Source organism: Amborella trichopoda, chromosome 2, assembly GCF_054954075.1.
Source record: "Amborella trichopoda isolate Santa Cruz 75 chromosome 2, AtrichopodaSantaCruz75HAP2 v2.0, whole genome shotgun sequence".
NCBI classification, from domain to species: domain Eukaryota; kingdom Viridiplantae; phylum Streptophyta; class Magnoliopsida; order Amborellales; family Amborellaceae; genus Amborella; species Amborella trichopoda.
This window is the reverse complement of record NC_142337.1, coordinates 791,046-800,847: the sequence shown is the minus strand read 5'-3', so window position 1 is coordinate 800,847 and position 9,802 is coordinate 791,046. Positions and strand designations below refer to the sequence as shown.

General features: G+C 34.3%; 1 long non-coding RNA gene across 2 annotated transcripts; it reads left to right on the top strand.

Annotated features, from left to right (window-relative positions):
* On the top strand, positions 1-7,886 carry LOC148783025 (uncharacterized). Of its 2 annotated transcripts, XR_016048735.1 has the most exons (4): positions 4-497; positions 677-838; positions 1,142-1,352; positions 7,519-7,886. It is a non-coding gene; the product is annotated as an uncharacterized LOC148783025 (long non-coding RNA). The 2 variants fall into 2 exon arrangements; XR_016048732.1 differs by lacking the exon at positions 7,519-7,886 and having other exon boundaries at positions 1-497; positions 1,142-1,529.
* The last annotated feature ends 1,916 nt before the right edge of the window (positions 7,887-9,802 follow it).

The following is a 9,802-nucleotide window of genomic DNA, read 5'->3' as shown; positions in this document are numbered from 1 at the left end:
ATTTACTAATAGAAAAAGTAAAAGAATAATTATCTTATTGGGCTCCCAAAAGTAGACTTTCCAGGAACTTTACCCCTACCTTAATTTTTTTTAGCATATTTTTCCCAAAAATCAAGTTTTATAGTAAATATCCCCCAATACAAAAAGTTCAATTTTTTTGACGAAATTACCCTTCATGTATATAACAAATCATTTTTGGATCTCAATAAAAGAAACGCTGAACCGCGGTCGTATATTGCCGGACTCATCAATTCTGCCGGACCGGAACTGTACACTATCAGGCCGCCTATTCCAGACACAATTTTGCCAGACCGTAGCTCACAAATGCCGGACCACTCATTAATCTAGAAAGAAATGCCGGACCGCCTCTTCCAAACTCCGGATCGCCATGATGAAGTGCCAGACCAGTTCAAATTAGTGACTTAAGCTCCGGATTGCCTCTTCCAAATGCTGGACAGCCATGGTGACGTGTCGGACCGCCATGGTCTATGTGTGAGGTAAGGGAGCGGTATTTTAATCTGTTTTTTTTTTTTTGAGTTGGGGCGGGAGGGGGGGGGGGGGGCGGGGGGAAACATAGTTTTGGGAAAAAAGTTGGGTTGGGGTAAATTACTTAGAAAGTTCATTTTTGGGGGTTTTATGCAATTTTATTTAACTTATTTGATGGGAATATGTTTAGGTTGGCGAAGATAACGTTCTAGCACATTCCTTAGCATCTTGATGGTGGATCTAGAGAATTGAAGGGACACATCTCTTACCCCATAAGTCTCTTTAGATCGACAGTTAAGCTTTGCTCCTACGATTTTATGGCAAACCCTAATGCATGAAAAATCTATAAAAGGTATCATTCTCCTTCCTTGTCTCTACACTCTTATTTACTCTCTCTTATCTTTTTAAAATAGAATCTCTCTAGCCTCTCTAAGGGGCACGCCCCACATAGGTTACTCTTTCTCTCTCTCTCTCAAAAAAACCTAAGGGTCCGTGCCTCTCCTTAGCCTACCTCTCTCTCTCTATCTCTCTCTCACACACACACACACACACACAAACTATCCTAAGGGGGAAATGCTCAAGCTAGCCTAGGTTAAGCTTGAATCTCTCTCATGGGTTCTAAATCAAGTTAGGTTTTGGTTATGTGATTTTTTAGGCAGCAAAGGTATCATCTCTCTCATAAAGATCAAGCAAACGGGCTTGAATTAGACCTAAGCATTGAGGTTTTAGGTGGATAATTCTAGATTGGGATCCATGTGCATTGTTTGGGTTTTGTCACAAGAAGGAGAAATCAAGAGACCGATCAAATATCCTGAGCATCATCTGAAGGAGGAGACTCCACATGGGGTGTACTAAGTCCGGTTGAGGTAATCTCCGGCACCCTATTTTGTTTCTTCCATATTTATTAATTATATCTTTTATTTCCAAACATAGGTTGTCTCATTTATTTGTTAGAGAAAACTGTTATTTTGAATGGCTTCAAGTTCTTGCGATCTTATTGTATTATTTTATTTTATTTTATTTGAAGTCATCATATTGTAAAAGGAGTACTTGTGAGTGATCTAAACCGTGAAAAAAAGGAAAAAATATCGAAAAAAAAGAAAACGAATTATTATATACTCCGACTAAATCACACGAATCCTTCTTTCATTGGCATCATAGCTATTGATACTTGTTGCCATTAGTGCTCGTTTCTTTTTATTTGAGTCTAAAACAAGTTTGGGAATAAGATATAAGAAAGTTAATGACATTTGTGGTCAAGTAATACACATCCGGTTGAGAATTATTGGAATGTTCAAACACTGAAAAAGGCATTCTGTAGAATGGGTATTCTAAGCTTTTTGGAGCAGTGATATAAAGAAAATAATGAGTTATTTTTATATTGTATTCCTTAATGATATTGTGTGCTTTTGAGAATAAGATTCACTTGCAAAATTTCAGTGGGAGATCCTCAGGGAATTGAAAATTATTGACTTATTATTGAAGGGTGTCAGTTTTAATCCTACAAAATACAGGAACTGTCTATTGAGTTCCATGAATATTTCTACCATCATATGGTTTTATTTTTATTTGAAATTTGATTGTAACTCATCAAATTGAATCTACTTTAAAAACAAAAAATAGTTTCATAATAAAGCCTTGTGGTTTGAAATATATGGTTAATTTATTAAAGGGTACGCAAGTGCTGTTTTCTACAACGAAAACTATCTCAGTAATTTGGCAGTCATGATTTTGTTTTCATTCTCAACATAATGTTTTAGGGCCCACATCAAGGCTTCTATTTTGAGCCTAGTTTCTAAACAAAATTTATTTGAGAGAGAAATATCATGGGAAGAGAAGAATAAAAATTTTGGATTGAAGTGAGGTCATCTTAAAGTTTCAGCAGTGTGATGAGTTATTTAATAAGACATGAATAACTATATTTATCAAGCCTACTGAACAGAGTATATGAGACTTGTGAGAACATATGTGTTGTTATTTTGTGTTTACTGTCAAACAAAATTGGTTTGAAAGAGAAACTCCCTGAGGGTAGAGAGAAAAGACAATTTTACTAAATAGTATTTATCTTGAAATTCTGCAATTTGATTTACTTTGTGACTTGAATGTATTTTATTTATTTCTATGAAGAAAAGTATTATTTGGGACTCGCACCATAATTTTATGCTTTGATATTGAGTATAGTTTTTAAGAGAAAAGATTTCAGGGAAAAATCCTTTGTGAATTGAGAGAAACAAATATTTTATTGAGAGGTATACAACTTAATTTTCTTTTATATCTAGAGAGAGAGAGAGTCTAATGGTTGCTCTCAAGAAGTTCTTTCTGGTAGCGGTATAGCGGTGAGAAAGATGTTGATCGGCGTTGTTGCTTGGTCAGGAGAGAGGGTTTAAAAGGGAGGATCATTGAGGGTTTTTTTTACCGATATTTAGAGATATATTATCTCTTGTAACCAAAATTGTCATCTTCATTGAGATAATAGATTTCTACTTGCTGAGGCTATTGATATAGCCCTACAGGGTGAACCATATAAATCGTGTGTTGTGGTGATGTGTTTTTTATATTTGCTTTATTTGTTGCACTCCATTTATAGTTACATTCATCTACTTTGCATTTAGCCAATTATGTACACGATCTTGGGTGGGATATCAGTATTTGACATTCCCCAGTTCAACAAATGAGGGGTTCTCGAAAACACTAATAATATTATGATAAAACTTTAATCGTATAACTAGGAAGTTGGAAGTTTTAACTCCTAAAAAATGAGGAGTGGATTCTTTCACCCCCCAAACATGCAGGAGCTACTCCCAACCAGAAAAAAACCTAACCCCTTTCTGACCATGTTATGTCCTCTAGGCAACGTATTTCCTTGGAGCCTGATTTTCTCTCTCTAGCCTGGAACTTCTATCTCTCTCTCATACACACATTTGGGTCATGTCATTCTCCATAACACCTCATCTACTTGACATCACCTCTCTTTCTCTCTAGAAAATTATTCATCTCTGTCACGAAATAACACATATGGCATTTTGCAGCCATTACTATACAACTTTGTTAGGCAAAATAGCTATTTAGGAGGATGTTTTTTTAGAAAATTGTTTCATAGGGGCTGGACCGCATTTCTACATTATCTTGTGCCAAGTTATAAAGCATTCATTCTTAAAGATGGATGTAAATAGGTGGTCTTTCTAAAAACAATTGAAATTAACAGTCCAAATGGTTTTTTAAAAGTATTCTTATTTTTTAAATTTTTAAATTTATTTATTTTTTCGTATTCATGATCTCTGTACTAGAGATTACATGTCTTTAAAAATTAAGTCAAAAAATCCATCTCAAAAATAGATTTTTAAGAGGTGACTCATTTCTTCTTTTATATATATATATATATATGAAAATTTGAGATCCATCTAGCTATCACTTTATAATTATAATTAAGGAAAATTTGGATTTTGTATTCTTAAATATCTAGATCTTTCCCCTCAACAGTTGGACGGTTTCTGTTCAATCTTGAGATTGTCGGTTTTTGTTTTTTATTTGGTACAAGGAGTGTATAATTTTATTTTATTTTTTATCTTTGAGATTGCTCAAATTACATCCCCGAAATTTGGAATAAACAAAATAATCCTAGCATGAAGTTTTCCAGAAAGCAGTAGATAGATTGCATACTCCCCGTGTGAGCATGAAATCTTTTGTGCTGAAGAAACTGGTTCATCTATATGAGAAAAAAGTGGTTCACCTCCCTCATCCCCCTCCTTTGCACAGTACTGTTTGTTTTGGTTTGTTTTTTTTGGGTAATTCAGTGGGGAAGTTCCAACTTCTATACTCCAAAACTTTTGGGAAATTCAGTTTCTAGTTGTCCAAGTTTCACTTAGCTCTTATTTGTCTCTCATACTTCCACTTCCTCGGCTCTTTTCTCAAGGGAATGATAAGGAAGAGTGAGAAGAAGAGCGAAAGTCCTTGGGGTCGAATAATCTCTCTCCCTCTCCACGTACTCTAATCTATGTCTTTAATGATCTCTCTTCCGAATACATGGAACTTATCTTAGGATTTTTTCTATATCATCAACTTAGGAAAGACTATCCTACCAACTCTCTCACATTACATATCAATTTTCTGTCCATGTATCTCTCTCCTAAATGAGGAGATTAGATATCCTAAACTCTTTTATTTGAAGGTCATATGCCGTACATTTACTTTTTATATAGAGTTCCCTTTTTGTTCTTGTGACACGTGTCCATCTTTTAATTATGATTTTTTAATGAACAATAGATATAGAGAAAACTATTTAACAGTGGTACAAAGTCTCACTCACATTTAACCATCAAATGTGAAATATGACAATTTATTATGTAACACAAAGTTGAACAGTTTTTGGGTTTGAATTGGGTTGTTTGTCCACCGTAAACCACCAAATTGTGCATGGCTAAGAGTGATTGTGACATCCTTGTTCTAAAAAATAAATAGTCTCATTGTATATAATTACGCACATGAGCTAAACACAACGGCTCCATGAAAGGCATTAACTTCGTAGAACAATATTTCAGCGTATTTGTTAAACAAATCAATTGAAGTACATAATTAAACTTATATTTAGCTCAAGTTTTTTTTTCTTTTTTTGGTGGGTCAGGAGGAGTGCTCCACCCATAGTAAGAATGAAACTCAAAAAACCTAGCAACCCACCACCCTAATCAACTATCTTTGAGTCTATTCCAAAATTAGCATAAGCTTTAACTTAAATAAATCAAATATTTTAAAATCTAAATAGTGCAAGCATGCATCTGCAAAAAATAAGGTTATATTGATTTTGAAAAATTTTATTTTGATAAACTCAACCTTAAGATGTATGGATATTAAAAAAAAATATCAACTACTAAAAAAAGTGAATCTTGTGTAATATATTATCTAAACAACCCTTTTAGAAGATTTTTCAAGTATACGCTTTTTTTAGATCTTCTGTTAGGGTGAAAATAGATTTCAGTCTCTCATAAAAGAGTTTCAGGTAAACTATATATTTCGATAGGATTTGAGGTGCACTTTGCTTTTTCAAGCACTAAAAAACCATCTAATTGATCATATCAACCCCAAGATGTATATAAATAAAAATAAAAAAGATTTCAAGTCTTCAAATAGTGTATCTTGCAATAATTAGATCTATGGAAAACTCTTCTCAACGCCTATATGCGAAAATGAACAGTGATTGCGTCTACCTTCATCACCATCCAAACTTCATCACACGGTCAAAATTGTTCGGTAATATTTCAATTTTTCATTTTTTTTCCAAGAGAGATTGTAATTAGGGGAATGAGAATGTGAGGAAGAGAGATTGTAAGGCCTCCAAAAGTCAAGTGGGAGATGTTGGGTTTATGTGTCCTTTAAAAGCCTTATGAGAGCTTGTATGAGCATTGTATATAGTGAAACATAAGCTCAGTGAGAGTGTGGTCATCTTGTGAACCATACTAGGTAAATGCAATTTGCTGATACTCGGACTAGGCTTGACATGCTGGCCAGTCGAGGAAAACCTAAGGTACCTGGGCATAGAGATGAAATCGATGAGGGTTTAGTGGGTTAGCTCTTGATGAGATCAGAATATACCTGGATGAGAGCCGAGGGATTGTGTGACTCTTGTGTGTGATAAATAGTCTATAAAGATATGACTACAACCTCATCAATATATCATCATACGACATGTACATAGATAGCCGTACTAATATAGTATTCCACCATTAAGGGTGAAGCATGTACATGTACGAGAGATTACCGTTATGTACCATAAAGTCATGGTATGGCGGATCATGGTTTGTCACTAGGGGAGACCTTGAAATCCATAGACTAGAATTACATCTCCTAGTCTATTGATTGACTTTGGCGGTCCAATCATGAGCCCCTGTAGTGGATTGTGAGTCATGAGAACTGCTGGGTCAATTTGAGAAAGCTAGTGTGGATCGTGGTTCACAGTTAAAAGTGGAGTGCGCATATTTGTTGCTTAAATCCTAGACCTATTTGGATCTGATTCCCATCAAAATTAATTTCATTTAAATAATTTTACGTTATTTAATTTTTAAAATGTTTATTTGAATTTTTATGAATTCTTATGATATTTTAATTTTGTCATTTGGATTTATAAATTAATATAAATTCGTTTCTAAAGTTTTAAATAAACTGAGAGGTTTGTAAAATCTAAAACTCAATTTTTATTATTTCTAAAATATATGGGACCCTCCATAATTATTTGAAGCCACATTTAAATCACATGTGACAATTGAATGGGGCCCATGAGTGGCCACCAAAGGGTAGCACACCCCACCCATAGAGGATTGCCTTTTCTTGTTAAATATGGTGAGAGGCATCCCATGCTAGTTGGCTTTCCATTTTCGAGAGAAGCCTACTTGCATTAAAGAATGATAATGTTTAGAATATCTTGCTAATCAAGAATATTTGATTTAAAAAATAATGAATGGATATTTACTAATAGAGAAAGTTAAGAGATAATTTCTTTATTTAACTTATTTGATGGGAATAGGTTTCGAAAGAGGATGATAAGGTTCTAGCACATTCCTTAGCATCTTGATGGTGGATCTAGGGAATGAAAGGCTGACATATATTACCCCACAAGTCTCTTTAGATTGATGGTCAAGCTTTGCTTTTATGATTTTATGCAAACCCTAATGCATGAAAAATATATAAAATGAATTATTATCCTTCCTTGTCTCTACACCTCTTATTTACTCTATCTTTTCTCCCTAATATATAATCTCTCTCTAGCATCTCTAAGGGGCACGCCCACATAGGTTACTCTCTCTCTCTCTCTCTCTCTCTCTCTAAGAAACCTAAGGGGCATTCGCCACCTTAGCCTACTTCTCTCTCTCGCACACAAACTCTCCTAAGGGGGGCACACCCAAACTAGGCTAGGTAAGCTTGAATCTCTTTCATGGGTGGTAAATCATACTAGGCTTTGGTTATGTGATTTTGTGGGGAGCAAATGGATTATCCCTAACTAGTAGTTTTCTCCCTCTTTTATTGATTTCTATCTCTCATAAGGATCAAGCCAAGGGGCTTTTATTATGCCTAAGCATTGAAGCTTTAGGCGGACGGTTCTAGATTGGGATCCATATACACTATTTGGGTTTTGCCATAAGAAGGAAAAATCAAGAGACCGATCAAAGATCCCGGGCATCATCAGAAGGGAGAGACTCGACGTGGGCTGTACTAAGCTCGGTTGAGGTAATCTTCGGCACCCTCTTTTATTTCTTATTAATTTAGTTATTATATCTTTTATTTCCAAGCATAGGTTGTGTCTTTTCTTTGTTAGTGAAAAATGTGATTTTGAATAACTTTAAGTTCTTGAGATCCTATTGTATTATTTTATTTTATTTTATTTGAAGTCATTATATTATAATCGGACTACTTATGAGTGATTTGGACCGTGAAAAAAAGAAAAAAGTATTGAAAAGAAAGAAAGAAAATTATTGTATACTTCAGTTAGATCACACGAGTCTTCCTTTCACTGAAAAGATAAACTGAAAACAAATTTGTGAATTATTGTAGTCCCTTTGAGAAGAATTGATGTTCCATGATTCATGCGTACATTTGCAAGAACCCAATCCATTAAACCCTCAAGATGGGAGCAAAAATAAAGAATATAAAAAACCTATTACGTGCGTGACCTTATTGCAAAACCTTTTTACCACCCCTTTTTAAGGACCTGGGTTTTGGTTATGCAAAGAGGGAGGAGCCTGGGGTTTTGGTTTGCTGGAGGAGCTTAAAAGTTCCACAGAGAGTGAACACCAATGGTTTTGGGGCTCTAGGAGAGAGAGATCAGGTTTCTCATGTTTTATATATGGGAAAAGTTTATATAGAGCCGAGGCTTTAAAAAATCAAATTAGAGCCTACCTCAAAAATTTTACTAGAAGAGGTTGTTTTGATGCCTAAATATCCTCAAATCAATCATCTCAGCATCAAAATGCATTGGAAATGAGAAAAAAATGGATTTCCAGTTTTAGAAATAATGCACTTTGTAATGTATTTTTGGACTGTCAATTTTTAAGATTTTCAAGTTTTTATAGATCTGTTTGATGTACACTATTTTTGAAGCTTTAAATTTTATAATTAGAGATAAAAATATATTTAGGCTATCACAAGGACTTTCAATGTTGAAACCGCAATTCTCGACACTATTTAAAGGTAAGCTCTACTTTGATTGTTTAGAGCCTAGGCTCTATGCAAACCACTCCTTTTATATGTATTAAACTGCAGATACGATAATCGACCATGAAGATCAAAGGGCTTTCATAAGACTTGGCCTTTAAGAAAGTTTGTTTTATTAGCCTCTCTTTTTGAGTTTGAGGAAGAGTAGCAACGACTTTCCCTCGAATAAGCTTTCTCATGATTTGTATATATTAAAATGGCTATATGACAATGAAGATCAGCTTTCTCATGTCTTGAATATATTAAAATGCTTATACGACAATGTAGATAAGCTTTCTCATGTATAATAAAAGGGTGTGGTTTCTATAGAGGTGAGGCTCTAAACAAACAAAGTGACTGGCAACTTCAAATAATGTCGAGAAATGTAGTTTTTATATTGGAAATCTTTGTGATAGTTTTAAAATATATTTTCATCTTTAATTATAATATTTAAAGTTTAAAAAGTAGTGTAGATCAAGCAGATCTATGAAAACTTGAAAATCTTAAAAAGTGGCACTAAAAAAAAGCATTACAAGATGCACTATTTTCAAAAACTTGAAATCCATTTTTTTCTCGTGTCCATATATCTTGACGTCGAGATGATCAATTTGAGGATATTTGGGCATCAAAACAACATCTTCTAGACTTATATAACCTTTGTCTTTAATAGTTGGTACATGTAGGTGGCCATGGGGCCTCACATGTGCCATATTTTTCTCTCATATTGTAATTAATATTTATCTAAAATTATAAGGTACTTTTAGTGTTTATTACTAAAAGGTTTTTTTGAGAGAGAAGTTTTTTTACAATGGATAGAAAAAAACTACCCATCTCCCAGGAAAAGGGCACACCTTGTCAGATATTCTAGAAAGAAAAGCAGAGAACAGTCTCCTCTCATCTTTCTGTAAGTTAGGGTTTCACGGTTATGGAGAGGCAAACAAAGAAAAACATAAAGTTCTCAATAGTTCTCCTCCCATCACTCTATAAGTTAGGATTTCACGGTTATGGAAAGATACATAGAAAAAAAAAATAGAGTTCTCAACACTTATAAAAAAACGTGATCTCTGCGATTTACAGTCTAACGCATTGCCATCAATACTTGGGAGTTTAATGGGTTTATCTCTTCCCCTCAAAATTT